The sequence below is a fragment of the Staurois parvus genome, unplaced genomic scaffold (assembly GCF_062004578.1).
Source record: "Staurois parvus isolate SC_StPar_1 unplaced genomic scaffold, SC_StPar_1.0 ptg000275l, whole genome shotgun sequence".
NCBI lineage: Eukaryota > Metazoa > Chordata > Amphibia > Anura > Ranidae > Staurois > Staurois parvus.
Genome location: NW_028318071.1, coordinates 3098194 through 3124737, shown reverse-complemented (window position 1 = coordinate 3124737; position 26544 = coordinate 3098194). Strand labels below are relative to the sequence as shown.

Here is a 26544-nt window from a genome sequence, read left to right as displayed (position 1 = left end):
ATCCTGCACGGACCGCTCTGCCTCTTCACATCAGGCTCTCATCCTGCTACGTGCCACAGACGGTCTGCTCTACCACAGCTGGGTGTACTCAGGGGCCGCGACCGGGTCTCAGTCTGTTCAAAGTCCATCCCCACCATCTGGTTTCCAAGATATGAGACATAGGGGGAAAATGGATCTTTTAAAAAAGTTATCTGGTTCAATGTCTTTTGAGCTCCTGGGAAGGCTGTGTTATCTTTTTACAAGGCTTTAAATAGCACAGGTTGCTCAGACAGCTGGGCCCCAGCTCCCTTGGGGATTTTATAGCACGTGGCCCCCTGCTGGGCTCTGGCCTCCTGTGACACTTTCAACACACATATGTCCCTGTGAATTAACAGAGAGGGAAGTGGGGAATGAGGGGGAAATATGTTTGTCAGGATAGTTAACCCCTTGGCCAAGATGGAGGTTGAAGCCAGAATGGTTGAACCGCGTCCATCTCTGGGTGTACACCTGCCACAAGGAGCACTGAGAAGAGGAGGATTTGGGCTGCTCTGTGCAAAACCATTGAACAGGGCAGGTAAGTATAACATGTTTGTTATTTTTAAAACAAAAAGTCTGAACCATTAGTGTCATTTTAAGTTGTATCTAAACATAAAAACAAAAAAAAAATATATTGCAGTTTACCAGTCCTTAAATTTGTTGGCTGCATTAGTTTTCTTTTTTGGCCCTTTTCCCTTTATTTTCACCTCGTGACCGAGCTAGTAATGCACTTCCTCTCATAGGGTGGCTCCAATTTACAGGGGCGCAACAGAGCCAACTTTTAGGCAGCAGCATTTTTGACCTGTAGAGAGGAAAGTGTTAGATGCACAAGCAAGTTTAAATGGACTTAACTATCAAATTAAGGCTGAACTCCAGAAATGATCCTAATTGCATACTTACATCATTCCAGCTTGGACCAATGAAAGTACTGTATGTACAGTATATTTCATACCTGATGACCTGCTGTGGAAACAGATCACTGTAAAAAGTCAGTGCTGCTACAGTGATTGTCACAACTTTCCAGTCCCAAGCAGCTTCCCTACTGTATACTGACTACAGGGAATCATTCACTCTGCAAAGAATGCCATGTATTTTTATTTTTATTTACACCTCATCCAGAGAACTCCTTTTCACCAAGGTGTTCTGTAAATGGCAGCAGTGCCGAGTGAACAACCCCCTTTGGTTAAGGTACAGTGAGGCAACCGCCTGGCACATGACCCGGAAGATAGCAGCAATCACTGTAGTAGCAACTACTACAGTTATTGTCAGCTTTTACAGCAGCCTTCCAGATATGAAATATACATGTTTATATATATGCTGGACCCATGTAACTATGCAATTAGGATCATACCATTTGGGCCCTAAAGAGCTTGCCAATAGTAGAAGGGGGTGTTATTTTATAGACGTCTGCACTGTCATGTTGGTGTAGTACTTCCTAGTCAGGACTGCTCCCAGTATAGGGTTTACCAGGACATGCTCTCCTAGGAGTGTTTCTTTACAGTATCTATATTTACAATATATTCCTTATTTACTATGCATCTATTATATGTATTTATATACTATTCATTGCTGTTGTTTCATATGTATTTTGCTATCAGGGTACTACATATACATCTGCAATAAACATCCCCTCCTCCCAGCTAGGTGTGTCAGAGTGCGTGGTGCTATTTGCAGAGTCACAGGTACAGGAGGCCTAATACAGTGGTGGGCAACCTTTTTTTTTCAACTGAGCCAAATCTCGCTAAAACCACGATTGAAATTTATTTTGAGAGCCACATTTTTAAAACTGAAAATACATCCCCCATATAGTAATTCATCCCCCATAGTAATTCATCCCCCATATAGTAATTCATCCCCCCTATAGTAATTCATCCCCCATATAGTAATTCATCCCCCATATAGTAATTCATCCCCCATAGTAATTCATCCCCCATATAGTAATTCATCCCCCATAGTAATTCATCCCCCATAGTAATTCATCCCCCATATAGTAATTCATCCCCCCTAGTAATTCATCCCCCCTATAGTAATTCATCCCCCATATAGTAATTCATCCCCCATATAGTAATTCATCCCCCATAGTAATTAATCCCCCATATAGTAATTCATCCCCCATAGTAATTCATCCCTCATATAGTAATTCATCCCCCATATAGTAATTCATCCCCCCTATAGTAATTAATTCCCCATATTGTGTCAATTCACTTACCTTTGCTCCGCGCGTTCCTCTCGCCGTGTTCCCGCGCCGTTCCGGTCTTCAGGGCGGACTGTGAGAGGAGAGGAGTTCGTCACGCTGCCCCGCCTACATCCTGACAGCCAATGTTTGCCACGCTCCGCGGGCCAGATTAAAAGGTCCGCCTGGCCGTAGTTTGCCCATTGCTGCGCTAGCTGCAGAGTCCTGACTTTTGGGGCGGCCGCCCGAGAGGAGGGAGGGGAGCGGGCGCCCGGCACACAGAAGAGCCGCATTAATGTGTGTAAAGAGTCGCATGTGGCTCGCGAGCCACGGCTTGCCGACCACTGGCCTAATACATCCAGTAGCTCCTTTTTGTGGGTAAGCGCTACACATGGGGGCTTGAGTGCAGGATTTCCTGTTCCATGCGTGAAGAACAATGGCTGCCACACACTAAGGAGCCATCATGGGCCCTGCCACGTCTACCCAATGGTGCAGAGAGGGAAATGGCGAATCAAGTCTTAACAGTAGTTCTGGATTTCCTTAGAGTTGCTTGGGAAGAAGGAACAGATTCGTCAGACAGTGATGGCCTTTGTTCCACAACAGTGAGTATCCGTGCTGGACTGTAAAATGGGCCAGGCAAATTCCCACACCTACATACTGTTAGAATGGACTAGAAGAATCCGAGCTTACTTTGAAGGGGCTATTTTACAGTTGGCTAATGACATCGAGGCTTGCCTACTTCAACTGAAAGTGCTAAACCCCAGCCCAGAGAGCACAAGTCAGACATCGCCTACAAAACGGACTCCTGTACCAGTGCCTATGACTATAATAGGGCCTGAATTAATTTTCATTCTTGTAGAATTGTGGCAAAGTGCCAGAAGAGGAGTCCAGCATATACTGGGTTCGGTTACCAAAAATTGAGGACCTTTTCGAGGTTCTAGCCAGTACCTGCCAGTGAGGAAGGTTTTGAAATGTAGCTGGGACAGGCCATTCAAGTCCTTGATGAATGGGATATGCCTGAGGCACAGAAAAACCAGAGGATAAGCGAGAGCTCAACAGGACCCACCTCAGAGGAATCTGGAATTTAAAACTCAGCCAGCAAGATTGCACTGTTTGACTACTTAAGCATCCTTCAAAACATGTTTGGGAAAACAGAGAAGATCTCCAGTCTCATTTATCAGTTCAAGCATACTTATCACAGGAAGGAAGAGAAGTTGTCTGAATATATGAAGCACCTTGACAAGATATTTCATCTGTTGTTGATCAACAAAAGCAACAGAAAGGTGTACAAAGTTCAGGTTCGACAGGTCTTAAGGGGAGCATAGCCGTTAGGTTTTCTGTTGAATCACAATGGGATCTAAGGGGTTGGTGGAATTCTGATATACTCTGAATTAATCAGAACCATACAGGAAGAGGAACCCATGTTAAAGGACAAAAAGAAGAGTCTTTGGTTAGAGCCTACTGTGGGAGTCAAAGTTGCTTGTGCAGTGAAGGTTACATAGTTACATAATTAGTCTGGCTGAAAAAAGACAAAAGTCCATCCAGTTAAACCATTAAAAAAAAAAAAAGTTCTAATCCTATACCCACAGTTGATCCAGAGGAAGGCAAAAAAAAACAGCAAAGCATGATCCAATTTGCTCCTGCAGGGATAAAATTCCTTCCTGATCCCCGAGAGGCAATTTATTATTATTATTATACAGTATTTATATAGCGCCAATAGTTCGCTCAGCGCAGTACATTACAATGGGAGACAATACATGAGACAGTACAATGACAATACAGTGTGATACACGAGGGGTTCGAGGGCCCTGCTCCTTGGAGCTTACAATCTAGGAGGAAGGGGGGGATAGTGGTACAGGAGGAAAAGCTGTGGGGGATGGAGTGGTGGGAAGAGAGGAGGAGATCGGCAGTTAGCAGGGGGCGGGGTAGGCTTCCCTGAAGAGGTGGGTTTTCAGGGTGCGCCTAAAGGAGAAGAGATGGATGGATTGGGGTAGGGAGTTCCAGAGGATGGGTGATGCCCTGGAGAAGTCCTGGAGGTGGGCATGGGAGGAGGAGACCAGGGAGCTAGAGAGAAGGAAGTCTTATTAGGAGCGGAGAATGCGTTTTGGGTGGTATTTGGATATTAGGTCGGAGACGTAGTTTTGGGTGATATTATGGACAGCTTTGTATGTCAGTGTTAGCATTTTGAATTTAATCCGTTGGGCAATCAGGAGCCAGTGGAGTGATTGGTAAAGGGGGGTGGCGGAGACGGAGCTGTTGGTAAGGTGGATGAGTCTGGCTGCCGTATTCAGGATCGACTGAAGCGGGGATAGCTGGAAGCCAGTGAGGAGGGAGTTGCAGTAATCGAGTCGTGATATGATGAGGGAGTGGATGAGTTGTTTAGTGGTTTCCGGGGTTAGGAATGGGCGTATTTTGGCGATGTTGTGGAGGTGGAGTCGGCATGAGTTTGTTAGCATTTGGACTTGGGGTGGAAGGATAGATTGGAGTCAAGAATGACACCAAGTACTTTGGCTTGCGGGGTGGGCCTGATGGTGGCATTGTTGGACGCGATGGAGAAGTCAGTGGGGCGGGGGGTGCGCAGGCTGGGGGGAAGACTAGGAGCTCGGTTTTGGAGAGGTTCAGATTAAGGAAGTGGAGCGACATCCAATCTAATATGTCGTTCAGTAGGCTAGTGATTCGGGAGGAGACTGAGGGGGTGAGGTGAGGGGTCGAGAGATAGATTTGCGTGTTGTCAGCATAGAGGTGTTAGTTGAATCCATGGGAGTGTATTAGTTGGCCAAGGGAGGAGGTCTACATGGAGAAGAGAAGGGGCCTGAGGACCGAGCCTTGAGGGACCCCGACAGAGGGGGGAGTGAGGGGGAGGTGGTAGCATTGTAGGTAACACTGAAGGAGCATTGTGATAGGTAGGACGAGACCCAGGAGAGAGCAGAGTCTGAGGCCAAGGGAGTGTAGTTTTTTGAGGAAGAGGGGGCGGTCGACTGTGTTGAAAGCCATGGAGAGGTCGAGGAATATAAGCACTGAATAGTGGCCAGTAGCTTTGGCGGTTAGCAGGTCGTTGGTTAGTTTAAGTAAGGCAGTTTCGGTGGAGTGTAGGGGACGGAAGCCGGACTGTAGGGGGTCGAGGAGGTTGTTGACGTTGAGGTGGGAGCTTAGGCGATTGTAGACTAAGCGCTCGAGGAGTTTGGATGTAAATGGCAGCAGGGAGATGGGTCTAATGTTGTTCGGGTCAGTGGGGTCCAGGGAGGGCTTTTTGAGTATGGGAGTGATGTGTACGTGCTTCAGAGGGGAGGGGAATGTGCCAGAAGAGAGGGAGAGATTAAAGATGTGGGTGAGGGAGCGTAAGATGGAGGAGGAGGGAGGTCGTAGGAGCTGAGAGGGGACAGGGTCGAGGGGGCAGGTGGTGAGGCGGGCTTCGGAGAAGACCTTAGTGATCTCCTTGGTGGTAGTAAGGTTGAAGGAGTGGAGTGTTGAGGGGGCTTCAGTGTGAGGGATGTTAGGTGGGGTGGAGGTCTGAACAGTGGTGAGGCCAGGGGAGAGGGGTGATCAAGGGGTTGTGTGTGAGAGGAGATAGGTGGGGAGGAAGTCTGGACAGCGGAAATGTCCCTGCAAATTGTGTCAATCTTGTTTTTGAAGTGATTGGCAATCTCGAGGGCGGTGAGTGAGGTGCTGGGTGGAGGTGGGGGCGGAGAGAGTAGAGAGTTGAAGGTAGAGAAGAGACAGTGAGGATTGGAGGAGAGGGTATTGATGAGGGTCAGGAAGTAGGCTTGTTTGGCAGCGTGGAGGGAGGAGGTGTAGGCGTGGAAGGTGGATTTATAGCGGGTGAGTGCTAGTTGGGATCTGGTTTTGTGCCATAATCGCTCCAGTGCACGACTGCGTCGTTTGAGAGTTTTGGTGTGATCAGTCTGCCAGGGCTGGAGCAGTCGGGGTCTGATGTTTTGTGTGGTTAAAGGCGCTAGCGAGTCAAGAGCAGATGACAGCGAGTTGTTATAAGCAGTCGGGGCAGGACAGGGGAAGGATGCTGTCATAAAGTTGATCGGCTGCAGAGTGGAGGGGGGTGGGGTTCAGGTTGCGTAGGTTTCGGCTGGTAGTAGTTTGGGATTTGGAGGGGTAGGCGTTAGAGGCAATCAGATAATCCCTGGATCAACTTTACCTATAAATGTTAGTATCCAGTTATATTCTGTGTATCTAAGAAAGAATCCAGGCCTTTTTTAAAGTAATCCATTGAGCTGACCAGAACCAACTCTTGAGGGAGTCTATTCCACATTTTCACAGCTCTCACTGTGAAAAAACCTTTCCGTGTTTGGAGATTAAATTTCTTTTTCTCCAGATGTAAAGAGTGCCTCCTTGTCCTCTGTGATGACCTCATGGTGAATAGCTCTACACTGAGTTCACTACATGAACAACTGATAAATTTATACATGTTGATCATATCCCCCCTTAATCTCCTTTTCTCAAGAGAGAATAAATTCAGTTCCTCTAATCTTTCCTCATTGCTGAGCTCCTCCATGCCTCTTATCAGTTTGGTTACACTTCTCTGTACTTTCTCCAGTTCCCCAATGTTCATTTTGTGAATTGGTGCCCAAAACTGAACTGCATATTCCAGATGAGGTATTACTAATGATTTGTACAGAGGTAAAATGATATCTCTCTCTGGAGTCTATACCTCTTTTAATACAAGAGAGAATTTTGCTTGCTTTAGAAACCACAGCTTGGCATTGCATGCCATTATTAAGCTTATGATCTACCAGAACTCCCCGATCCTTCTCCACCATTGATTCCTCAAGTTGTACCCCCCCCCCCCTAGTATGTATAATGCATGCATATTCTTATCCCCCAAGTGCATAACCTTACATTTATCAACATTAAACCTCATTTGCCACATAGTTGCCCAATTAAACAGTGCATTGAGGTCAGCTTATAAGTTGAAGACATCCTGTAAGGACGTTATTCCACTGAACAGCTTGGTGTCATCTGCAAAGACTGAAATGGTATTTTTAATACCAGACCCTATATTGTTTATAAATATATTAAAAAGTAAGGGTCCCAACACTGAACCTTGGGGTACACCACTGACAACCCTAGACCAAGTTAACTTAGAAACTTAACTTATCTGCAATGAAGATGGAAGTTTCCCAGCTAAAGGAAATGGTGACCCTGCTAGCAAGAAATATTATTGAACAATTTAGGAAGATGGTACAATCTACTCTTCTTGGCCAGTTGGCAAATTCAGTAACCTGCTACAATTGCAGACGTGAATGTCCTAGTCTGCTGTATGTAGAAGAGCACTGGCAAAGGCCACAGATGAACTCCTGAGAGTTGTCCAGGTGCCTGACTATCTCACCTGGCTTCTGATTATGTTGTGGTGCAAGAAAGAGCGATAGGCCTGAGCCTTTAAAAAGTGCTTCATTTGACACTGGAGATGCCTGCTTCTGTATCGAGTTACGCTGTTCAAGAGAGAAATGTATATCAATCTCCAAAACATTGTCAGAAGCATCTCTTTTTGCACCGTGGAAGAAAGAAACAAGTCCAGTAGACCAGACCTGCTACATCAATCAATACTAACACAGTCCTTAAACATTTGATAAGCCCTTCCTCTGTGGTGCCAGAACTCATAGAAAGAATTTACATCAGAGCTCTCATTGACTCAGGTACTTGAGTGACTTTTGCTGACTCAAGACTTCTGTAACAAGCACTTGAAGTATATGCTTCTGCAAATTAGTAGCGCTTAGTCATTGGTGCAAAGAAGCACCCCTGTGATGGTTACTTGAAGATCAAGGTATTGTTTAATCCATTGGCTGTTGGAAAGCCCAGGACCAGACCATTGTGTGTTCTCGGCCACTATGGTCTATAAGAAGTTCTGTGGTTGTTGGGATGAACACAGGTCTTTTGAGGCAACTGTTGGCTCCTGTCGCCTCCAGATGTTCTTTGGGCGGAGAAACTGTCTTCCTTGTTGCAGTCAATGTACAAATGTCTGACACAAGTGAAATAAAGGCTGGAGGAGTCTTTTATTCCACCAGTTGAGGAGGAAGTAGTGGCCCCTAAAACAGCCCTTCAGTCCAAAGAAGAGCATTTTTTAAGAAAGTCCATCAGAATCTAAGAAGCAGAAAGACAAACTATCGATACACCCTCCAAAAAGACTGACCTTTGATCCTTAAGCCAAAGTTTGGAAAGACTTTGTCCACAGCTCAAAGGTCCCAAGAGATGGGACCACTACAGCATTGGTAGAAAATGACTCTAGCCCAATTTCTGACACACATTAATTAGCTTGATCTCCAGAGTCAAATGTGATGTAAATGTATTAATTTAATGTGCTTTTTTTGTTCTCTGGCTATGTTATCCTACACAATGCTAATACTTAGCTCCTTCTACTGGCTTCTGCTATTTCTTTGGGGACCAAAGGCATTTGTTGGAAGAGGAGTGTGTAGCCTAGTCTGCAACTGTGGCAGGAAAAGGAATTTGTGTCTGTGCAGCAGAAGAGACCTTTACGCAGGCACAGCTACAAGAGGGAACTTTTATTGTAGAGCTGAGTACAGCCAGTGTTGATCCCCACTCCCCCCATACCCAATAGGAAAGCACATAGGATGGACCGCAAGGATTGTGAGAGTTTCTGACAGTCTGAGCTAGCTTATTGAGCTGGAAGTAGGGGACTGCAGATCACACAAGGCTCTGGGGCAAAAAGTTGTTTTCCAGCTGTTTTAATGGGCTGAGGAGATGTGTGAAGGCTGTTTTAAGAAGAGTGAGTGCACATTAGGTTTCAAACAGACTGCTCACCACTGCACCTGAGAGGAAGAGAGGCACAGTGACAGACATACTAGGACATCAGAGAATACCACAGATGCTGATAGAACTTGTGTTGAGCTATGTTTTACCCAGTATGCAGAGGGAGACTGCCTGCTAACACATGAAGCTGGTGAGAGGCTGCTGGCCAATTCCACATTACACTATGACAAAAGAGGGACAGTGTTGTCTACGAGTATCACAGAGCCAGTAACATTATCAGTGCTTAAAGGGACCAGAGTCAGTGTCATCATCAATGCTTAAACACAGATTATCATGAGTGCTCTGTCATAACAGTTTGGCTCCAAAGTGCTGGCCAGTAGAAGAAAGGGGAATTATATTATAGGCTGTTGGACTTTATGGTGGTTTCGCCCTCCCGAGTTAAAGCAGTTCTCCAGTTTCCTGTTAAAAACATAAGTCAGCAGCTTCAGAAACTGTAGCTGCTGACTTTTAAAAACAGCCACTCTCCTATCCCATGATCCAGCAGTGTGCCCATGCCAGCCGGAGTTACCAGCTGTCTTCTGTCCTTGGCACTGGCATCTTAACTGTGGGCACCTGGCTGTGAACAGAGTCCATGATCACAACTGAACACTGACTCTATTCTTTAATACAAGGAAGGTTACTTATTGAGCTCAGAAATCACTTCTGCCAATCTCTGGTTGTCTCCTCACTGCCCCTACTGGTCATCCAGCCTCCTGCAGTAAAAAGGGAACTGTCATACCTTCTGCATCTTTCCTCTGCACATCCATCCTCCTCTTATATCTTCCACACTCCTTATAGCCCACTGTCATACCCACTGTGTCATGTCATACTCCTGCACATACTACCAGATGTCATAACCCCCCCACACCCAACCAAACACACACAAACACACTCCTCTCTTGAATATACTATTTGCTGTCATATTTTTCATACTCCTGTCCATACAGATGTATTATTTGCAGACCCCTTCTTTTTTTTTTTTTGCAGTCCTCGTCTCTTCTTTTTGCAATCCTCCAGCAATTCTTTGCTTTCATACCTTTCCCACTCCACTATAGAAGTATATAATTTTGGATACCAGGGGGTATTTTTGCCCCTTTTTGACTCTGTACATAAGTGCTCCAGTAAAGTGGGTGATAGATGTATTTGCATTTAGGGATCATTAACACTAATTTACTCTTGTTCTATCTTGGAATTATTTTATGTTGACATGTTTTAGATTTTTGTATAAATAAAGATATATTGTTATATTAAGATTGTATTAGAGTATGTGTGGCGCCTCAAATGCCCTGCTTGATGATGTATTAGGCTCCGCCCCTACACATTTCATCATACGTTATGTGATTTTGTCAAGGTAAAAACAAAACTCCAACATTCTCTGGCATTTATCCACACCATTTACTTACTATGGTAATGCAGCACTACTTCCCTACATTTGCCAATATGACTCCTGCATACAAACTGATATCTTTATAAACCACTGAAACCAGGGGGATATTGAATATATTGATGTGTAGATTATTGGTATGATATAAGCACTAAGGATTTATTTTATTTTATTTTTATGTAATTTGATAATTTAGGTAGCGCAGAATGGCTTTATGATTTGTGTATTCATTTATACATTGTGGGAACACAATTGATGTCTGCAGCAACCTGGACAAAATAATTGTTTGTAGGCATTTTTAGTTATTTAATTGTCACTTATAGGTGTGTTGGTATAGAGCAGGTAGCACAGGAATATCACATGTATGGGACACATGTTTGAATATATTTATGTGTAGATTATTGGTATGATATTAGCATTGAGGATTTTTTAATTTGATTTGATCATTTAGGTAGCGCAGTGTGGTTTTATTATGTGCTAATCCAGAAATATTGTTATTGCAGTATATGGTGACCCCTAGGGTTTCCGTTGCTAAAGCAAAAATTAATGGGGACTGAGGGCATCCCTATGCAGTGCCACTGGTGATTTTAAATGGAGATGAGAGCATGCCTGACATCCATACTCTGACACTGTGAAGGGGTATAGTGTGTGCTGTTTTAATAACGTAGCTGTACCAATAAAGCCAGTGAGTCCAAATTTTGTGACCCCAAACGTGTGGTCAATGTCATTAAGAATGATCTTCAGCATCAAGAAGAACAAGGAGTCCGAGTGTGATGGTTTGGCTCCCACAGTGCCCTGATTTCAACATCATGGAATCTATCTAGAATTACATGTAGAGACAGAAGGATTTGAGGCAGCCTACATCCACAAAAGATCTGTTAGTTATCCAAGATGTTTGGAAAAACTGACCTGCCGAGTTCATTCAATAACCATGTGCAAGTGCACCTAGAAGAACTGAAGAATTTATGCTGTTTTGAAGGCAAATGGTGGTTACTCCAAATATTGATTTGATTTTCTCTTCTGTTCATTTACTTTCCATTTTGTTAATTGCAAAAAAAAACTATTGGCTGGGGAGTGTCCAAGATGGCGACCGGAGCGGACGTCTGATCCTGAGCTCTGGCGCCCTACAGTTAGAATCCGCTGCCATCCAGGGGACAGCGGGCCTTACACGGCCACTGGAGGCTTGGAGGACCCTGCCTGACATCTGAGGAGGGATACAGGGCATTTTTGTCCCCCCTCCGGCCATTCGGAGCTCCGGACACTTTGCGGCCTAGCGCAGCATGTGGAGCCGCGGTCTTTCCCGCTACCGCAGCCGGGATGGGACTGCCGCTCTGCCTCCTGGCCCCCTGCTATAGGGTCAGCTGCTGGGACAGCCTGTGTGGGTCCCCCTGGCTTCCGTGTCGGTCAAGGGGACCACTCCAGGCTTACATATAAGCCCATGGGGCCTGGAGGCCCACCGAAGTGGATGAGCGGCCCTTGATAGGGGTGGAGGCTTCAACCAACAGCCCCCTTTCCATAGAAGGTGAATCAGGGGCTCCTGTGCCCCCCCCCCTTGCAAGCCTCCGCTTGGCCAGATTGTAGTGGACCCTCGCACCCCACCGGCTGCTATGATCTTGGGGCTTACGTCCGCTCTACCTGGGTCTTCATCACCCTATGGCAGGTACCGCTACAGTTATATCTGCAGTCTATATCTACCCCTCCCTTCCCAGTGCGATAATCTGTTCTACAATTTATTGGCTGCGGCGGGACGCATGATGGGGACGCAGGATTGTGAGAGTTTCTGACAGTCTGAGCTAGCTTATTGAGCTGGAAGTAGGGGACTGCAGATCACACAAGGCTCTGGGGCAAAAAGTTGTTTTCCAGCTGTTTTAATGGGCTGAGGAGATATGTGAAGGCTGTTTTAAGAAGAGTGAGTGCACATTAGGTTTCAAACAGACTGCTCACCACTGCACCTGAGAGGAAGAGAGGCACAGTGACAGACATACTAGGATATCAGAGAATACCACAGATGCTGATAGAACTTGTGTTGAGCTATGTTTTACCCAGTATGCAGAGGGAGACTGCCTGCTAACACATGAAGCTGGTGAGAGGCTGCTGGCCAATTCCACATTACACTATGACAAAAGAGGGACAGTGTTGTCTACGAGTATCACAGAGCCAGTAACATTATCAGTGCTTAAAGGGACCAGAGTCAGTGTCATCATCAATGCTTAAACACAGATTATCATGAGTGCTCTGTCATAACAGTTTGGCTCCAAAGTGCTGGCCAGTAGAAGAAAGGGGAATTATATTATAGGCTGTTGGACTTTATGGTGGTTTCGCCCTCCCGAGTTAAAGCAGTTCTCCAGTTTCCTGTTAAAAACATAAGTCAGCAGCTTCAGAAACTGTAGCTGCTGACTTTTAAAAACAGCCACTCTCCTATCCCATGATCCAGCAGTGTGCCCATGCCAGCCGGAGTTACCAGCTGTCTTCTGTCCTTGGCACTGGCATCTTAACTGTGGGCACCTGGCTGTGAACAGAGTCCATGATCACAACTGAACACTGACTCTATTCTTTAATACAAGGAAGGTTACTTATTGAGCTCAGAAATCACTTCTGCCAATCTCTGGTTGTCTCCTCACTGCCCCTACTGGTCATCCAGCCTCCTGCAGTAAAAAGGGAACTGTCATACCTTCTGCATCTTTCCTCTGCACATCCATCCTCCTCTTATATCTTCCACACTCCTTATAGCCCACTGTCATACCCACGGTGTCATGTCATACTCCTGCACATACTACCAGATGTCATAACCCCCCCACACCCAACCAAACACACACAAACACACTCCTCTCTTGAATATACTGTTTGCTGTCATATTTTTCATACTCCTGTCCATACAGATGTATTATTTGCAGACCCCTTCTTTTTTTTTTTTGCAGTCCTCGTCTCTTCTTTTTGCAATCCTCCAGCAATTCTTTGCTTTCATACCTTTCCCACTCCACTATAGAAGTATATAATTTTGGATACCAGGGGGTATTTTTGCCCCTTTTTGACTCTGTACATAAGTGCTCCAGTAAAGTGGGTGATAGATGCATTTGCATTTAGGGATCATTAACACTAATTTACTCTTGTTCTATCTTGGAATTATTTTATGTTGACATGTTTTAGATTTTTGTATAAATAAAGATATATTGTTATATTAAGATTGTATTAGAGTATGTGTGGCGCCTCAAATGCCCTGCTTGATGATGTATTAGGCTCCGCCCCTACACATTTCATCATACGTTATGTGATTTTGTCAAGGTAAAAACAAAACTCCAACATTCTCTGGCATTTATCCACACCATTTACTTACTATGGTAATGCAGCACTACTTCCCTAGCCGGGATGGGACTGCCGCTCTGCCTCCTGGCCCCCTGCTATAGGGTCAGCTGCTGGGACAGCCTGTGTGGGTCCCCCTGGCTTCCGTGTCGGTCAAGGGGACCACTCCAGGCTTACATATAAGCCCATGGGGCCTGGAGGCCCACCGAAGTGGATGAGCGGCCCTTGATAGGGGTGGAGGCTTCAACCAACAGCCCCCTTTCCATAGAAGGTGAATCAGGGGCTCCTGTGCCCCCCCCCCTTGCAAGCCTCCGCTTGGCCAGATTGTAGTGGACCCTCGCACCCCACCGGCTGCTATGATCTTGGGGCTTACGTCCGCTCTACCTGGGTCTTCATCACCCTATGGCAGGTACCGCTACAGTTATATCTGCAGTCTATATCTACCCCTCCCTTCCCAGTGCGATAATCTGTTCTACAATTTATTGGCTGCGGCGGGACGCATGATGTGTTCCGCAGCAATGGATCTTATGTGAAAGCAACCCCGTCGGGGGACACACGCACGTAATCGGGGATGATGACCCAGTGATCTCCCTGTGCCGTGCCACCGAAACATATATCTCGGCAATTGGGCTTCTATACCCTGGCGTATAACTTCAACCGGTTGAAGGTGTTTGTGACCTATCTGGACTTCTCCTAAAAATGCATCATACCCCTTGTACCAAACCCAAACACCGGGCCCAGCAGCAATCACCTCCACATAGCCACACTAGCAAGCTAACGCCCAGTCCCCCAGAGCCTGATGACAGCACGTAGCTTACAGGGGATCCTGAGTCGGATGGCGATAGTCAGCAGCAGTTTCCATCGGGACTGACGGGCCCTCTTGAACAAAACCCTGAAGCCTTGCTACACACATTTCGCGCCATAGTGCGAGAGGAGATTACAGTTGCCTCTCGTAAGTTATCTTCTGATCTGGTAAGAGGCCTAAAGGAATTGGGTCATCGTGCCCATCAACTAGAACAATGTATGGATCTGGCGACTACAGTCTTGGAGGGCCATGAACAGGAGGTGGATGATCTGCATGCTGAGCTGAACACTTTGAAAGATAAGTTGGAAGATGCTGAGAATAGAGCTCGCAGAGATAATCTCCGCATCCGCGGGGTTCCTGAGGTAATCACCGATCTACAGGGTACTGCTACCACTCTCTTCCAGGTACTGGCTCCTGAGATCCCCTTGGAACGACTGGAGTTTGACCGTATCCATAGAGCTTTAGCTCCTAAACCCACGGAGGGCCCTCCCAGGTGCATTATCATTAAATTCCACTTTTACCGCACTAAAGAATCGTCCGGCTTTCGAATTTCAGGTTCACATTCAGCTGTTTGCGGATTTGTCCCAAGTCACGATTGCCAAACGTCGTACTCTGAGACCCTACCTCCAGATTTTACAATCAGCTGATATCAAGTACAGAAGGGGTTTTCCTTTCAAGCTCTCTTTCTCCTTCCAAGGTCGTCAGTTCCAAGCTTCTTCACCAGCGGATCTTCGCCGTCACTTTCAGGAACTGAAATTGGAGTTACCACACTCCCAGAATGAGGAGGCTATAGTTTCTACTTGCCCTCGAAGTTCCCAGTCTTCACGTAAATCTCCTCCAAGTCAGAGTAGCTCTCAGGCTCTTCAATCTCTGCAGGCCCAAAGTTTCCAGGAGGTTTCTGCGACTTGACATTGGGGCCCTGATTTACTGAGAATTGAGTCTACCAGCAGACACTGAACATTCAGGCAGACTCAATTCAAACAATCTAGACCTGTCAGTCTTCTGAAAGGCGTCTAGCAAACTCATTGAAAAGTGTCTACTTGTAGAATCTTGCCTGTTAGTAAATGTGGAATCGTGTCTGGCACATTTTTAGGTGCAAATATGTTCGTTAGGTGGCGCACAACCACAGGCTTTGTTTGCGTTTTTCTGTTTGCATATGAGAATACTTATAATTTAATGTAAAAGTACACCTATATATATATATATATTTTTTTTTTGTTTGCTGTTTCTCCAAAATGATCAGACAACTAATGCATTTCCTAATGAATGTCATACATTCTATTTTCAAATGTCAAACATTTTCACACTTATATCTCAAATAATTGGGAATGTCTAGTTCTAATTTCCCAATATAATGATATATCTTCCTTCTCTTTAATCATGTAACTATTCTATGTTAAAGTAATGGTGCAGCACTATAAATGCATGTTATCAATCATAAACACATGTAAAATCAAAAACGTGCAAATAAGTACCACACGTGCCATTCATAGGCACTCTCTGAGTTGGTACTCTCACACGAAGGACATTCCATTATTCAGGAATGATTATATGAACTTTTTTAGCACCATTTACCAGTTTACATAATTATTGCACTTATTTGCACTTTTTTTATTTTACATGCGTTTATGATTGATAACATGCATTTATAGCGCTACACTATTACTGTAACATATTTCTATTCTGAGATATACAAAGGAGGGGGAGGTGCAGCGCTATAAACACTTAATAGACAGTAATAAAATCAAGAATCGAATATATATAATAGACAGTGACTGAGTGGTAATGAAATAAAGCCACTGAATGGTGGCTGCAAAGTGAAAAGAGTGCAAAATAAATAAAAGAGTCCAATGAAGGGGTGCTCTTAAGATCCAAGATGATCCTTAGACGTCCAATGATTGGAACCGCAGGGTGATAAGTAATGTAAAGATTGCGCACTCACCAGATACGCAATCTTTATGCACATTTGTATATACTGTCACCGGACCTCTGGAGTCATCAGACTGGTCTGGTCAGATCTGGTCAGCAACAATTTCCACTGCCTGGCGCTCGGATAGATGCGGCTGCTCTGTAGATCTGGCTGTTTTTCACCAGAGCTCAAATAAACAGAGAGGGCCACATAGTGTGATATCCTTAAAGTATTTATTTCATATACAGGCATAGGATGACATAGAATGGCAGATACACTCCAATAAATAGAAGATATACTGACCCAGATGCAAAACAAAGATGGCCGCCGGGGCCCCTCGTGGCGCCGGCGGCAAGGCGTCCAACATACTGTTGCTTTCTGACGCGTTTCGAGCAAAAGCTTGTACTCATAGGGGTGCAGCTTACAGTGGTGGACGCTAGTGACACTGTTTAAATACAGGACGGAAGATGGTGCATGTGCGGTATCACACGCGCCATCTTAAGTGTGCTGGATGTCTGCGTAACGGGCGCCATTTTGATGTAGCCCAACCCGACGGCGCATGCACAAATGCCCTGTTATCGGGTACGGAGACAAACAGCAGGCAGTAATGCTGTGAGCACCAGGAACAGTCCAACTAGTACTTTGGGCAATATGAATCCACTATGTAGGATCATAGATGGATCATAATACTATGGGCAGAACTAAATATGGACAATGATGAACAAATCCAGGATGATATTACATAGCTCATGTTTGCCATAATACCAATTGCTATAATTACAATAGATATATCATTAAATACTATATATGGATATATCATTATTATTCACGTGAGAGTGAAATGTGGATGAAATTAAATTTAAAATTGATTATTAAATTCATTAAAAGTAATTGCAAACAATGATAGTTGTAAACAATACACCTGGTGAGCATGCATATACAGATCGAATAATATCTAGATGGGTAATAAAAATATATGCGATCTACCAAACATAAATAGGCATGAATAAAATGACAATTCATAAATATTTAAATGTATACATAATACACCTAAAAATTGATCTGGTATAAACCAAGAATAAAATAAAGAATAAAAATAAACAATAACAATTTATCCAAAATTTACATAATAATAAAAATATAAAGATATAAAATGTGACATACACCTATAACTCATTAGTGCATGCGAATATTAAAACATTCAATATTAAAATCACCTAAACAACAAAAATTCAGTCATGATGTCAAAAGGATGAAAATATGTACTGAGATCAATAATAAAAAATATATATCTGGATAATCTAAGTTAGCTATTATCAATAAAACTATTGATATCCAGTTCTATGTTAAGTCCCTTCGGGCGCATACATTCCATCAGGAATATCCATTTCGTTTCCATTTGCGAGACTGCTCTTTTTTTATTTGTGCCTCTCCAATGGGCTTGTACAATGTCAATTCCTGCAAACTGCAAGGAAGATGGATCCCTATTGTGGTGGGTCCTATAATGTAATGATAGCGAATGGTCTTTAAAGCCCTTTTTAATGTTGTTGACATGTTCACGAAGCCTGTCTCTAAGTCTCCTGGTGGTGCGCCCAATGTACTGTTTATTGCACGGACATTGCAAGAGATAAACAACATATTTACTGTGACATGATATGAAGGTATTAATTTTGAATGTTTTACCAGTACTAGTAGATATGAAATTGTCAACTCTCTTTTTCCTTTTGCCATTACAGGCGCACATGATACACCTGTTGCACGGGAAAAAACCGATAGTATTGTCTAGAAAAGAAAAACTCTTAGGGGTATTGATAATATTTGGGGCTATTAGGTTTCTCAGAGATTGAGCTCTTCTATAAGTAATCTCAGGCTTATCGGGAAGAATTTTAGTCAGCACTGGATCAGCTTTCAGAATTTTCCAATTCCGATTGATGATCCTAGAAAAGTTCTTATATTGTCTAGAGAAGGTAGTAACAAAGGGACAGATCTTCTGTGGCCTTTGTGAGATATTGTCAGCAAGCAAGGATTCTCTATCCATATTTCCTATCTCATGCATAGTGCGGGTGAGACATGACTCGTCGTATCCTTTTTCCAAAAATCTGTATTTTAATATAGATGCTTGTGATAAAAAGGTGTCAACAGAGGTGCAATTTCTTCTCAGCCTTAAGAATTGCCCTTTGGCTATGTTTGAAAGCCACAGTGGGTGATGACAACTGCTAGTGGGAATGTAACTATTGCGATCTGTTCCTTTAAAAAAGGAAGAAGTTACTATGGTACCATCTTGGTTTATTAATGTCAAATCCAAAAAGTTCACACTAGTCTTACTGTAATCAAAAGTTAATTTGATATTTAGGGTGTTGTTATTAAGGGTACCGAAAAAATTAACTACTGCTTGTTCATCCCCTTTCCAAATAAGCAATATATCATCTATATATCGCCTATAAAAGTACAGTTCTGGCCAGTCTCTGGCATATATAACATCCTCCTCCCATCTCGCCATAAACAAGTTGGCCAGGCTGGGGGCGAATTTCGCCCCCATAGCCACGCCCCTTTTTTGTAGATAAAAGTTACTATCATACCAGAAGTAATTTCTAGTCATCGCGAAATCTAAAAGTGTGAGGATAAAGTTTTTTTGTGAAAAAGGCAAAGCAGACTCATTAAGGTAAAAATCTACCGCTTGCATGCCCTCTGAGTGGTCAATACTAGTGTACAGAGAGGCCACATCAGCTGTTACTAGAAATGTGTCATCATTCACACAGAGACTCTGAATGTCTTGTAACACTTGTTTAGTGTTTCTCAGATAAGATGGCGTTTTTCGTACTAGCGGTTGTAGGAAATAGTCTATGTATTCTCCTGCTCTAGAGCATAGAGATCCTATACCGCTTATGATGGGTCTACCAGGAGGATTCTCTAAATTTTTGTGTATTTTTGGGAGAATGTACATGACTGGTACTCTAGGGACTGATGGACATAAAAATTCCCTCTCTCTCTTATTAATAACACTATCAGAATAGCCTTTAGCAATGATATTTTTGAGGGATTTTTTTGTATGTGCTTAAAGGGTTCTTTGGTAGACGACAATATGTCTCTACATCTCCAAGAATATTATATACTTCCTTATTATAGCTATCCTTATTCATTAATACAACTCCTCCTCCTTTGTCCGCAGGCCTTATGACTAGGTCTTTCTGGTCAAGAAGGGAATTGATAGCTTTAGAAGTCCCCTGGTGGTCATTATGATTCTTTACCTTAACAGCAGCTAAATCTTTAAGTACCATTTCTTTAAAGGTGTTGATATAGCTGTGAGTTTGTGGGGGAGGGTTAAATAAAGATGCATTCCTTAAATTAGAGTAAGTAGTTATATTTGTCGTATTCCTAGTGATAGGATTCAGATGAAAATATTTTTTCAATGATATCGATCTTACAAATCTATGTATATCAATATATGTATGGAATTTATCCAGTTTATTATTCGGTGCAAATTTTAGTCCTCTATCTAATAGGTCCAACTCGTGGGGAGTTAGTGTTTTCCCACTGAGATTGAAAATCCCCTTGCCTTTTAAAGTTTCCTCTTTTTTGGGTTTGTTGACCCTTTTGCCTCCCCTTTTTCCTCTGCTTGAACGTTTCTTTTGCGTGAGCTTCCCTGGTCTAAAAAATGAACCGGGGTGGGATTCCAATTCCCATTTTGATATGTTGAATTGTTAGTTGTTGGGGGATAGTACACATTGTTTCATTAAGGTGGGGCATAAGGTGGCTGTCTAAATGGCTCCTGTGGTGTTCTGGGCATAAAGTTATCATGTCTATAAGGGGCTCCATGATTCCTTCTCGGGGAATTATAATTATCATATCCCCTATTGTAATTATTGTTAGAAGGGGGTCTGTTGACGTGTTGTTGAAATGGTTTCCTAAACTGATTATCCCTATACCCTTGATTGGGATACCACTCATAGTTTCTTGAACCTATGTTATCATCCGATATAGATCTCAATGGTTCAAAACGATTAGACGTGGGTATATTGCTATTGTGAGTGACCCTGGCTTCCCTGGGTGACTCAGCCACCCAGGGAAGCCAGGGTCACTCACAATAGCAATATACCCACGTCTAATCGTTTTGAACCATTGAGATCTATATCGGATGATAACATAGGTTCAAGAAACTATGAGTGGTATCCCAATCAAGGGTATAGGGATAATCAGTTTAGGAAACCATTTCAACAACACGTCAACAGACCCCCTTCTAACAATAATTACAATAGGGGATATGATAATTATAATTCCCCGAGAAGGAATCATGGAGCCCCTTATAGACATGATAACTTTATGCCCAGAACACCACAGGAGCCATTTAGACAGCCACCTTATGCCCCACCTTATGCCCCACCTTATGGAAACAATATGTACTATCCCCCAACAACTAACAATTCAACATATCAAAATGGGAATTGGAATCCCACCCCGGTTCATTTTTTAGACCAGGGAAGCTCACGCAAAAGAAACGTTCAAGCAGAGGAAAAAGGGGAGGCAAAAGGGTCAACAAACCCAAAAAAGAGGAAACTTTAAAAGGCAAGGGGATTTTCAATCTCAGTGGGAAAACACTAACTCCCCACGAGTTGGACCTATTAGATAGAGGACTAAAATTTGCACCGAATAATAAACTGGATAAATTCCATACATATATTGATATACATAGATTGGTAAGATCGATATCATTGAAAAAATATTTTCATCTGAATCCTATCACTAGGAATACGACAAATATAACTACTTACTCTAATTTAAGGAATGCATCTTTATTTAACCCTCCCCCACAAACTCACAGCTATATCAACACCTTTAAAGAAATGGTACTTAAAGATTTAGCTGCTGTTAAGGTAAAGAATCATAATGACCACCAGGGGACTTCTAAAGCTATCAATTCCCTTCTTGACCAGAAAGACCTAGTCATAAGGCCTGCGGACAAAGGAGGAGGAGTTGTATTAATGAATAAGGATAGCTATAATAAGGAAGTATATAATATTCTTGGAGATGTAGAGACATATTGTCGTCTACCAAAGAACCCTTTAAGCACATACAAAAAAATCCCTCAAAAATATCATTGCTAAAGGCTATTCTGATAGTGTTATTAATAAGAGAGAGAGGGAATTTTTATGTCCATCAGTCCCTAGAGTACCAGTCATGTACATTCTCCCAAAAATACACAAAAATTTAGAGAATCCTCCTGGTAGACCCATCATAAGCGGTATAGGATCTCTATGCTCTAGAGCAGGAGAATACATAGACTATTTCCTACAACCGCTAGTACGAAAAACGCCATCTTATCTGAGAAACACTAAACAAGTGTTACAAGACATTCAGAGTCTCTGTGTGAATGATGACACATTTCTAGTAACAGCTGATGTGGCCTCTCTGTACACTAGTATTGACCACTCAGAGGGCATGCAAGCGGTAGATTTTTACCTTAATGAGTCTGCTTTGCCTTTTTCACAAAAAAACTTTATCCTCACACTTTTAGATTTCGCGATGACTAGAAATTACTTCTGGTATGATAGTAACTTTTATCTACAAAAAAGGGGCGTGGCTATGGGGGCGAAATTCGCCCCCAGCCTGGCCAACTTGTTTATGGCGAGATGGGAGGAGGATGTTATATATGCCAGAGACTGGCCAGAACTGTACTTTTATAGGCGATATATAGATGATATATTGCTTATTTGGAAAGGGGATGAACAAGCAGTAGTTAATTTTTTCGGTACCCTTAATAACAACACCCTAAATATCAAATTAACTTTTGATTACAGTAAGACTAGTGTGAACTTTTTGGATTTGACATTAATAAACCAAGATGGTACCATAGTAACTTCTTATTTTTTTAAAGGAACAGATCGCAATAGTTGCATTCCCACTAGCAGTTGTCATCACCCACTGTGGCTTTCAAACATAGCCAAAGGGCAATTCTTAAGGCTGAGAAGAACTTGCACCTCTGTTGACACCTTTTTATCACAAGCATCTATATTAAAAGACAGATTTTTGGAAAAAGGATACGACGAGTCATGTCTCACCCGCACTATGCATGAGATAGGAAATATGGATAGAGAATCCTTGCTTGCTGACAATATCTCACAAAGGCCACAGAAGATCTGTCCCTTTGTTACTACCTTCTCTAGACAATATAAGACTATTTCTAGGATCATCAATCGGAATTGGAAAATTCTGAAAGCTGATCCAGTGCTGACTAAAATTCTTCCCGATAAGCCTGAGATTACTTATAGAAGAGCTCAATCTCTGAGAGACCTAATAGCCCCAAATTTTATCAATCCCTCTAAGAGTTTTTCTTTTCTAGACAATACTATCGGTTTTTTCCCGTGCAACAGGTGTATCATGTGCGCCTGTAATGGCAAAAGGAAAAAGAGAGTTGACAATTTCATATCTACTAGTACTGGTAAAACATTCAAAATTAATAACTTCATATCATGTCACAGTAAATATGTTGTTTATCTCTTGCAATGTCCGTGCAATAAACAGTACATTGGGCGCACCACCAGGAGACTTAGAGACAGGCTTCGTGAACATGTCAACAACATTAAAAAGGGCTTTAAAGACCATTCGCTATCATTACATTATAGGACCCACCACAATAGGGATCCATCTTCCTTGCAGTTTGCAGGAATTGACATTGTACAAGCCCATTGGAGAGGCACAAATAAAAAAAGAGCAGTCTCGCAAATGGAAACGAAATGGATATTCCTGATGGAATGTATGCGCCCGAAGGGACTTAACATAGAACTGGATATCAATAGTTTTATTGATAATAGCTAACTTAGATTATCCAGATATATATTTTTTATTATTGATCTCAGTACATATTTTCATCATTTTGACATCATGACTGAATTTTTGTTGTTTAGGTGATTTTAATATTGAATGTTTTAATATTCGCATGCACTAATGAGTTATAGGTGTATGTCACATTTTATATCTTTATATTTTTATTATTATGTAAATTTTGGATAAATTGTTATTGTTTATTTTTATTCTTTATTTTATTCTTGGTTTATACCAGATCAATTTTTAGGTGTATTATGTATACATTTAAATATTTGTGAATTGTCATTTTATTCATGCCTATTTATGTTTGGTAGATCGCATATATTTTTATTACCCATCTAGATATTATTCGATCTGTATATGCATGCTCACCAGGTGTATTGTTTACAACTATCATTGTTTGCAATTACTTTTAATGAATTTAATAATCAATTTTAAATTTAATTTCATCCACATTTCACTCTCACGTGAATAATAATGATATATTCATATATAGTATTTAATGATATATCTATTGTAATTATAGCAATTGGTATTATGGCAAACATGAGCTATGTAATATCATCCTGGATTTGTTCATCATTGTCCATATTTAGTTCTGCCCATAGTATTATGATCCATCTATGATCCTACATAGTGGATTCATATTGCCCAAAGTACTAGTTGGACTGTTCCTGGTGCTCACAGCATTACTGCCTGCTGTTTGTCTCCGTACCCGATAACAGGGCGTTTGCGCATGCGCCGTCGGGTTGGGCTACATCAAAATGGCGCCCGTTACGCAGACATCCAGCACACTTAAGATGGCGCGTGTGATACCGCGCATGCGCCATCTTCCGTCCTGTATTTAAATAGTGTCACTAGCGTCCACCACTGTAAGCTGCACCCCTATGAGTACGAGCTTTTGCTCGAAACGCATCAGAAAAAGCTACAGTAGGTTGGATGCCTTGCGCCGGTGCCCCGAGGGGCCCCGGCGGCCATCTTTGTTTTGCATCTGGGTCAGTATATCTTCTATTTATTGGAGTGTATCTGCCATTCTATGTCATCCTATGCCTGTATATGAAATAAATACTTTAAGGATATCACACTATGTGGCCCTCTCTGTTTATTTGAGCTCTGGTGAAAAACAGCCAGATCTACAGAGCAGCCGCATCTATCCGAGCGCCAGGCAGTGGAAATTGTTGCTGACCAGATCTGACCAGACCAGTCTGATGACTCCAGAGGTCCGGTGACAGTATATACAAATGCGCATAAAGATTGCGTATCTGGTGAGTGCGCAATCTTTACATTACTTATCACCCTGCGGTTCCAATCATTGGACGTCTAAGGATCATCTTGGATCTTAAGAGCACCCCTTCATTGGACTCTTTTATTTATTTTGCACTCTTTTCACTTTGCAGCCACCATCCAGTGGCTTTATTTCATTACCACTCAGTCACTGTCTATTATATATATTAGATTCTTGATTTTATTACCGTCTATTAAGTGTTTATAGCGCTGCACCTCCCCCTCCTTTGTATATCTACGTCTCTGAAGGTTATATGGTGCCTTTTTTGGTGTACAGCTGCTGTGTATCTATTCAAGCGCTCACTTATTTTGTTTTTTTGAATATTTCTATTCTGGGACTGCCAATACCCTGATTGCTAGCTGCTACCTTCATATCTATACCTAGATTTATATTTATCTTGTGTAATACCATTTTAGTAATCTATATAATTTTATCAGCGCACGCTTTATCATTATTTTTAAACAATGTAACTATTCTACATTACAGTTCAAACTGTGTCTCCCTCAGTGGCTTAGTGGTTAGAACTCAGAACTTGTAGCACGTGGGTCATGGGTTCTAATCCCAGTCATAGCTGCACCTGTCTGCATTTCAGTTTGCATGCTTTCTCTGCACAGGTGTGTTTCTGCCAACACTCCAAAGACATGCTGTTAGGTTAATTGGGCCTGGTATATGTATGAGTTTCTGGTCTTATGCAGGCCATAGATGGGTCAAAAACCAGCTGTTTTTTTTAAAACAAAAAATCGATCTTTCAATAAAAAAATTGGCCGATTTTCGTCCCATCTACGGCCGGCATTTTTACTTCTGTCCCTTGCAGAGAGCTCCGCTATTATATTTTACATGAAAAGTCTTGCAGTTGCAACAATGTATCCATTTATATCCATTTCAGATACAGATGGTTTTATTCGGAAACAAATAGATACATTGTTGCAACTGCAAGACTTTTCATGTAAAATATAAGAGGGGACTAGAATTCTTCTTCTTTTTCTTCTTCTTGCAGGACACGGCTCATGCGTATATTTTTATCGGTAAAACGATCAGCCGATTTGCCCATCATTGCCGGGAAAATTGGGCGATAGTCAAAATCGTCTGCGTCCTGTTCTTCTGACAAGTTTGAAACTTTCAATTTTCCTTCTGTTTATATTTCATTACAACTTTATCTTCTCTAAGGCCATGTTCACACTAGCTTTGTCAGCAGGTGTCAGACAGGCATTTGGAAAGTGTTTTTTACGCTTCTCAAATGCCTATGAAAATTCTGCACATGGCAGCACACAGTGCTGTTCACACTGAAGCGTTAGCATTGCGTCTCGGCAAAACTGGCGCCTCATGTCGAGTCAGGAGGAGTTAAAGCCTCCCATTCAAGTCTATGGTGCCGCTCCGCAAATGCCTGGCAGACGTTTGCGGTGTGGTTGCGAGGCATTTTCGGAGCATTAATACCATTTAACTTCATTATAGGCATTTGTGGTTCATTTTTAACGCTTGGTAAATGCTTATCACACGCCTCAAAACCGCACATAGGGCGTTTCGGGAGCATTTGAGCAGCATTAAAAACGCTTCCCAAACACCTGTCAAACACTATAGGACCATTTGGCAAGAGTTAGAAATAAAGTCAAGTGTGAACGAGCACTTAAACCTGTCTCCTTATACAACTTGACCCCCTCCCCCACCATCACATGTTCCATCTGCCAATCTATGTATCCCCGCCCCACTCTTTTTATTTAACTATTTATTTACTGATCAAGTTAATGTGTCTCATTTCCTATCACCTCCAGCTCAGATCTCGCATTATTATATGATCCCTGATTGTATCTCACCACTAATCTGATTGAATTCACAATTCCTGGTCAGTCCCGTTCCCTGACTTATAATAACCTTCAGGGCCAGTTGACACTACATGTGTTTCAGTTGCTTTTTTTGCATCCAAAATGCACAGAAAGAAGATTATATGGTTGGCAATGTCATAGTTCACATCAGCGCTTGCAGTTCCAGTGCGTTGCAGGTGCTGTAAAAAAAAGGCGAACAGGCTGCATTGTTTAGAACTGTACTGGAACACGGTAAAGCGCCCTGGAACACACTAAAATGCACATGTCCCTAA

General features: G+C 42.6%; 1 protein-coding gene across 6 annotated transcripts in view; it reads left to right on the top strand.

Moving 5' to 3' along the window:
* The window catches only part of LOC149459085 (latent-transforming growth factor beta-binding protein 3-like), a 999560-nt gene that overhangs the window by 908186 nt on the left and 64830 nt on the right, over nucleotides 1-26544 (top strand). The window lies entirely within an intron of this gene.